The 8,688-nt window shown below is 31.4% G+C and overlaps 1 protein-coding gene across 4 annotated transcripts in view; it reads right to left on the bottom strand.

Moving 5' to 3' along the window:
• The window catches only part of LOC120769223 (inactive dipeptidyl peptidase 10), a 105,571-nt gene extending 97,138 nt beyond the window's left edge, over positions 1–8,433 (bottom strand). For 2 of the 4 annotated variants that reach the window (XR_005704832.1, XM_040096119.1), the window contains exons 1-2: positions 8,289–8,433; positions 7,137–7,459 (exon numbers count right to left, since the gene is read on the bottom strand). The gene's annotated coding sequence lies outside the window, so the exon portion shown is untranslated. Of the gene's footprint in view, positions 1–7,136; positions 7,460–7,497; positions 7,509–8,288 lie in introns of all 4 variants that reach the window. The other 2 variants (XR_005704834.1, XR_005704833.1) reach the window with 2 other exon arrangements.
• Positions 8,434–8,688: the final 255 nt, after the last annotated feature.

The raw sequence follows: 8,688 nt of genomic DNA, 5'->3' as shown, positions 1-8,688 counted from the left end.
TAATTTTAACAGATTTTCTATATGACATGGCAATAATAATATTTAACGCAATTTCAGCAATAACAGTTCTCAGAAATTTATCATGGCCAAATGTAGGCAATATTTTTATATTATATATTATATTATTTAATTTTTTCATTTTATTTTATTTTATTTTATTTTATTTTATTTTTATTTCGAACAAAAAGTAAAATATTACACCTTCTTAGCATCTGTTGCTAATTGTTTTAATTTTAATTATTGAAAGTTTTAATAAAACTTATTTTAATAATTTAACAGACTGCAAGAAGAAGCAAGAAGACTGTTAAGTGTAAGCAAAATTTTTCGATTACAAATGAGAATCAATATTTAACGACTATTTCTCATATCAGACTTTTCTGATTGAGACAGAGAGCACTGAGTCCTTTGTAATGTGTTCTTTTTTGACTTTTAAAATACACATTTATTTTGACATTAAAAATCATTAGCTAAACAATGGCGACTAAAAAAGCAGACCTTCAAAAAGTAGACATTACAGAGGCGTGCCTTAGTTCGTTCATAATGTCACTCATACGCACCGTCTAACACAAAAATCTGCATATTGTTGCTTGTAAGCGCACATAATTTCACTTAATAAATATACACTAATCAGATCTGTTTCTCAGACAACACTTAAGTGGAGACAAAGATATACAGTAATTGATGTCAAGGAAATTACTATAATTTAGCGCACAGCCAGCGCGCTGAGATAATGAAAATGTAAGCATACAAGCAAATATATACAAGAAATAAAGTATTGAATATTTTGTTTCTTGTACTCAGACAACTCATTAAACCCAACAATTTATGCCATATTTTCGGTGTCGTGGCTCTACTTCTGTGCCTCCCTTTGTCAAAGCAATTACGCCCAGTAAGACCGGCAATTACAATATTTCCATCAAAACCTTCAGTTGCATAAATAACCATTTAAGTAGGCGGCAATCAAGAAACTGACATGACATTACAAAAACAACATCAGCACAGCAGAAATAACAACCTGTGCTAAGACTGCTGTCAGCCACTGACATTCACTTGAAGCGCTCCATTCAATGACACGGGTGTTGCCTTCGCGTCACTCTGACTTAGTCTCATGCTAATGACATCGTTTTGCCTCGTTTTTTCTGTCTTTTTTAATATTAATCGCATATGTTAGCGTTTGGTATGTGCTTTTCCGCTTTCATGCTTCTGAATGTGTGTGGCTGCGCCAGCAATCATGTCTTCTGTTCTCCTTAACCTTAGCCTCAGTTTCGAGTGCCAACATTAGACGACGGCACTGGCATATTGTCCTTGACAATAACATTCTTTACTTGTACACATGTACGTATGCATGTGTGTGGGTGTGAGTGTTTTTGCATACAAATGTCGTTTCGCTGCTACAAATGTGCATGCCATGTCTTCTAATATTTACAGTTATTCAAATTGTGTGTCCTTTCTGCTTTATGTGCTACTTTTCTGCTGAGTTTTGAAGGAAAGCGCTGAATCTACATTTGTAGGTAAATATCTTCATATTTTGTAATAAGGATGTTTCAGCTCAAAATTACAGCTGATTCATAGGGAGATATGAATTTGCTTTAATAGCGTCATTTATAAGTTAATTTGTTAACAAATATTGTGCAATAATTTAACTCAATATTTTTGTGGAGTAGTATAATTCAATAATATTCCGCAATGATTGTGTTTAATAATAATACGCGCAATTATTATGTTAAATAATATTGCACAACATTTTTTTTAAATAATTTATTTAAGAAGTTTTGGTTTTTTTTTGTCTTAAATTTCTTTAAAATTTGGCTGATATCAAGAAAATATTGCTCTGCTCTAATATTGTAATATTTTGCTGTATATTTAAAATTGCCGATCAATAACAATTTACTGATTTGCTCAATAATATTGTTGAATAATATTGTGTTAGAATATTGTAAATTAATTTTATTCAATAATATTGCACAATATTTTGAAATTATTTATTGATTCTTTATTGTACACTATGTTAGAAAAATATTGATTTGATTTCATATTGTAATATATTCTGATTGTGCAATCGTATTGTGTTATAATATTGTGAAATAATTTTATTCAATAATATTGCACACTACTTTTTAATAAGTTATTTTAGAAGTTTTAGTGTTTTTGTTTTGTATACAATTTTGACTGATGTCATTGCTGCTTATTTAAATTGAGGCGAACAACCGCTGTCTTTTTTCAGTATCTTTTAGACTTGTACAGCCGAGACTTCCAGTTATTCCTCTGTTTTTTTTAATTGGCCATAAATATTGTTTTGTTCAATAATATTGCGCAATATTGTTGGTCAATAATATTAATAAATTATTTTATTCAATACTATTCAACAATACTTTTTAAGTACTTATTCCAGAAGTTTTCTGCTCAATAATATTGTGCAAATATGTTACACAATAATATTGCACAATTATTTTATGCAATAATTATTCAGCAATACTTTTTAATGAATTATTTCAGAAGTTTTTTGTCATAAATGGTTTGTAATTTACACTCAATTACTCATTGTAACAGAGAGATAACGAAAGTATGGAATTCACTATTTTTAAACAATCAAGATTACATTTAACATTTGTACATCCCAGGCTACAAGTATAACCTCTGGGAAGCAGAAAATGAGTTTTGAGGCTTCTTGTGCCACGGAGAGTTCACACAAATCATTTTTTTTTTTATCAAATTGGAAAACTTTGTAAATTACCTCTTTCACCAATGAGTTCTTCGCTAGAACTGGGTCGATAATTATTGAAAGCAAAAACAGTTGTATTACAATGAACCCATGGGAACATTACAAAAAAATAACAAAAATAATTTATGTATTTCAGATCGGAAAACTAAAGGGGAAAAATTTTTAAGGTCTTAAAATGGTTAACTCGATTCCCGCCAAAACATCGAGTTCTATGGAAAAAGGTTTAACGGCAAAGTTTGGGTAATACAGAGATCTACAACATTCAACTTTCACATAACCTCAGGGCTAACTGGTCATTTATTAGCAGACTGGGAATACCATACAACGATTCTTGAAGAACCTGTAAAAGTTAGATGGAAGAAGAGGTTAAGTACATATTCTATGCAAATGCAAGGCTATTTACGGGAAAAGAATCGCTACTATCCGACGAGGAATTCAAAAATGCTGTACTTTCTTTGAGCATGTTCGTATTATTACCTCATTTTAACTTAATATCGGTAAAGGACACTCATATAAAATCATTTTTTTTTTAATTCGGTAGACTTTATGTAAATCTTATTTTCTGATGGTATAAAACATACTTGGTAAGTTCCCTAAGAACTTACAAAAAAGTAAAAAGTTAAAATTAAAAATTGTGGAATATTCAATATATTGATGTTACTTTTTCTACAATTTTTATTTGTTTTTGCAAAAATTTACCCAATACGTGCAATATCATATAAAACGATCCGACTAATTGCAAAAACTCAAAATTATTGTTAGCAAAATTTATCTCAAAACACCGTCATAAATGAATGACTGCTGTCAGCATGAAATATGCCGCAAATAAAATTCTACATAAACAATATTTTCATTGCTTCTACCGCTTACGTCATTGGTTTTGAAAAATTAATGCGCAAATACACAACTTTTCAAAGTTTATACGCAAATGAAACTTGTTTATTTGATTTGAAATAATGAATGAACATTTTCGTTTAGAAATTCAGATTACTATGAATGAACAAATGAAAATGTAGACACAAAGTAGTTTCTGTGTTAAGAACTTGCTCTGAGTTATTAGTATATAAAATGTACAGGTGGGTGTGAAAAAGCGTTGTTAGACTTAATTTGTGTTTAGTGCCAGTGTTTAGTTTGCTGAGCGAATATCATTTGCGTTTAAGAGGGAACGTGCAAACAATTTATTATAAATTATACATATATTGTGAGCAAAAAATAGTAAGACCTTTTAATTTAAATTTATTATTATGAGTGAAATTATTCATTATTTATTAAATGTTGTGTGCGGATTGACACAAATTATTCAAAGAGGGTCGAGAACACGTTGACGACGTACTATGTCCTGGACGGCCATCGACATCAATTAGTGATCAACAGGTCAATAATAATAAAGGAATTTGTGCTTGAGAATCCATGATTATCGTTAAAATATCGGAAGGATCAGTGAAAACCATGGTTATGTTGACTTATGTGATGTTTACTTCGATTATCAGAGTGCATCACACGAATTCCTTCTGACAAGCCAAGCTGAAATCAATGAATAATATTTGCTTCTTTTGTGTGAAGCTGCTTCAAACAAGAGGCTAGAATTATAAGCTTACAACATCGGTTATCATCAACTTGCATAAACTTCTTGAGCTTTTCGCCAAATTTTCAACCAATATCGTGGTTGTACCGTGCCACAATCACTGTATTTGCCTAAATTTAGCTCCTTGACTTCTGGCAATTCAGCAATCAAACGACCGCTCAGGTGAGGCAGTTTTGAGTCAGTTGAAGACATTGAATTCTATTCCGAAAATTGGCTTTAACAACTGTTTAGGGAATTTGAAAAATCATTGGTACAAGCATATTGAAACCAAGAGTGATTAGTTTATAGGAGACGACGTAGATTTTGAAAAATAAAATAAGAGTTTGAAAATTATGAACGAACAGTTACTAGTTTTTGCTCATAGTAGTATAGGTTGCTATAAAAATAAGGAGATACGAAAAAATACATACAATCACGATTTCGAATTTTTGATTTCAAAATTTTGTATTCAAATTTATATTTAATTTTTTTTCTTACAAAAATGGGATTAAAAATTGGATAGTAAAATTGAAAAAACTCCTCAAATCGGAATTAAAAATTGGAAAAAAATTTTCAATTCAAAATTAAAAATTTAACTAGTCCAAAAATCGAATTAAATAAAACATATACAAAAAATATTCTTTGAAATCCAAAGCTGGAATGAAAACTGTATCGCCAAAGATTTTCATATTTGTTATTGAAAAGCTAGTATTAGAAGTATTTGAGTGGAAATAAAAAAGAAAGTTTAACTATTTTGCACTTTTATTAAAAGAGAGCTTTAGAAAGACAACCGAAGGAGACAAACACGATAAAATTTAAAATTGAGAAACATTATTTCTTAGTTTATTTTTAAACTAGTATTTAAGAACTGTGCCGAAACGAAAATTGCACACAATGTTTTATTTACGACTTAACGGATTTTATTAATTTTTGCTTGCAACTTTTTTTAAATAACAAATAGAAGTATTTTAATCCACTTTTAATTAAAAGTAGTAAAAGAAAAATTATTCTCTTAATTTATGCTGAATTTTTCAATTCCCTTCATTAAATTATGCACATCTTTTATTGTAACGGCACGACTCGCCTTTGGCCAGTTTTTTTTACATTCGTCGACGTTTTCGACAACTCGATGATTATTTTTCACGTTCCGTTTGACAATTAGCCTAAACTTCTATATTGGAAGATTCTCTTTTTTTAACAAAACTGACATTGTTGTCCTTCAACAAAGCCAACGAGGAATGACTGAGGTGTACTGTAGTCAAAGCGGGCCATAATAATGTTGATATGGTGTGTTTCTTATAAAATGTTATAAGGCAACGGTTTAGACACTCCTTCTTAAAATTGTTGGCCGATATAGTACCTTTTCTGAAAAATCGATTACTCTTAGGGCCGCAAGGGCAAATAGTCTGCCAGATGAGTATTTTCTCGCCAAAATTTTCTATTACAATTGTTGACACTGACTGGTCGACAGCACTATCTTTTGGTTTCGCATAGAATTGGTGATCTGGTAGTGTTTTTGTGTCTATTTTCACATATATTTCATTGTTCATTATATAGCACTCAACAGAATCTTTTAGATCGTACATCTTCCCTAACCTTGATTTCTCTATTTTTTGCTTTTCGTTCTCTTTTTTTGGGAATCTTATGTTTGTATAAGCTTCTAAATTATTTCTTTGCTTTACTCTTTGTATGACAGTAGCACTGGTTTTAGATTATTTCACCATATCGCGCACAGACATTGATTTGTTTTGGTTTATTAAGGCCAACAACTTTGCTTTAAGATTTCGATGACTAGAGCCTTTTTTTCTCCACTTTTTAATAAATCTTTTAGAGAACAGGTTCCCTTGAACTTTATTATAATATTTTTCACTCCACGTACACTAACCTTAAACCGTTTTTCTAGCTTTCTGTATGAAATGTTTTTTCGGTGAAGTTATTATGTACAATTTGCCTACGCACGTGTCTTTGATTGGAGGCATCGTGAATATAATGTTACAAATGACGGAGATAGAAAAAACGATAGAAGCGGAACTTATCACGCTTTCTAACGTTACCTACCGCAATGTGATCAAATGGCTACTTGTTGAGAAATATTGAACTGAAAGTGTGCAGTTTCTTTTCGGTACAGTCCTTATTTATTTTTGGGCATTTTTCCAACAGATAGTCTGAATTAAAATTTTAATTATAATAATTATTTTTAATAACTTTTATGCTATAATGGTTTTTTTTTATTTTTTAAGCCGATTTGTGTATTTAAGATTTATTTTCCGATATTTTGGATTAGATATTTAGAATATTTTCATTTGTTTACATTGTTTAAAAATTATAAACATTAAAAATCTAATTAAATTTTTTTTATTTAAAAAAATTGTTTTTTTTTTAACAAATTTTGTGTTTACTATTTTTTTTTTATTTTCTGGCCCGATATTTGTGATTAAAAAAATCAACTAAATTTAAAACTATGTTTAATTGAGATTTTCGGAGTTATAAAATAAGAAGAATTTAATTTAAATGCTTATTGCTTTTCAAAAACCTATTTGCAACTGTCTATTATATAATTAAAACACAAAAAAGTACTTGAATTTTGTTAAAAAAATGTTTGAAATTATAATTTAATTATAACTAACATTTATATACATATGTACATATATCTACACATATTTTTTGAATAAAATTGTTAGATTTTGTATTTATTTAGTTTTTCAATTGTGTTGAAAAAAGTTTCAAATTGGAATATAATTATATATACACATATTTTTTTTTGCAAAAAAAAGCTCATTAGTGTAACAATTTGATACACAACACAGAATTGGATCAAAAGAGGAGGCGCAATTATTCCACACGACTTACCACAATTCGTCGCACACGTGTCATATTGTCCTAGTTGGCGTTAATCACTTCCGTTGTGTTTGCAGAATAGCTGATGTAGGACAACAAACGATAACAGAGACTGCTGCTATTGTTTTTGTTGTGGTTTTGCTTTTCTTTTTTAAACCAATATTATGCTCCTTTCACTGATATTTTTATACACTTTTATTTTTTATTTATTTGTAGTTGTTGTTCTTTTTTCCTTCTTTCTAGTTACCACTTTCAAAGAAATATATAAATATAAATTGTTGTATCTTTCCAAGCGCCACTTCGTGCTGTGCACTCTGCGTTGCTAATGTGTTCAGCTAAATAATAATACAAGGGAAACAAATATCACTCATACGCCGTGTACGCCTACAAATAAATCACAAAACTCGCAATGCCGTTACGCTCAATGGGCGACCGGAAATCACGTTGGCGACAACACGTTGTGCAAAACAAAAGTGCTCGCTGCTTTGTCTCAAACGCCAATTGTGCGTTAACAAACACACACACGAACGCGCACCAACACTATGCTGTCACTAAAACACGTTTTCGCTTTTAAACAATTGGCGGCTGTTGTAGTGGCGCACTTGTAGCGTGTATTTATGTCACAAATATCAATTGCAACACACACACACACACATACATGCACTTGAATGAACGGCAGCAAAGCACTGACGGAAACGGATGCGCGGCAATCGCGTTCGAATTACACTTCAAAGGCACTTAGCGGCAGCAACGAAAGCATGCGAAAATGGAAAATAAAAGAAAAAAACAAAAATAAGTAAAAATTATAAATATGCACAAGCTTAGGTTTGGGAAATCCCATCACAAAAAAACATCAAACGAGAAAAGTAAAAAAGTCACCACAAAAGCGTGTCTGCTCGGCACACATTTCGCTCGCGGCAGCGCACACTTTCGCTTTCAAGCGCAATTATACACACGCGCACATATAAACAGCGTGAAATTCTCAGCTCTACATACACACACCCACATATGTATATATACTATATATATATATATGCGCGTAAATTTCTCTACACTGTATTTAATTAGCGCAAAACTTCGCATAAAAGCACGTCACTCGCTCGCGAATATTCACGGTGAAATAAATATTAAATTGAACACTTCACGCTTTGCTACTTTAATTACCAATTAGGATTTCTGCTTTGTCACAAATTCTCAAAACTTCACTGCTCAAAATATCCTATTTCTCTTGCCGTTGTCTATTACTATTTTTTCCCAGGCCCGCGCTGACTTTTAGTGTTAGGTTTTTCCGTTTTATCGACCGTTTGGATGCGCGTCTCAATAGTAACTGAGCTAACTGTGAGATTTGCTGGAGCTAAAATACTCCGGAAAAATTGTGCATGTGCGAAAAGTCTATGGAAAAAGCTGCTGAGCACTACTGTGTATGCTTTGAGTGTCCCAGAGAGCGCGCAAGTGAGCGCACACTGAGTGTGTGAACAATGAGCGCAAGAAATAGTTTGTTGGGGTGGCCAACTGTATCAGAAACTCTTTTCTGGCACATATGCACCAAGTTAAAGATGCTGAG

This window comes from Bactrocera tryoni, chromosome 2 (genome assembly GCF_016617805.1).
Source record: "Bactrocera tryoni isolate S06 chromosome 2, CSIRO_BtryS06_freeze2, whole genome shotgun sequence".
Lineage (NCBI taxonomy): Eukaryota > Metazoa > Arthropoda > Insecta > Diptera > Tephritidae > Bactrocera > Bactrocera tryoni.
This window is presented reverse-complemented; position numbering and strand designations above follow the sequence as displayed.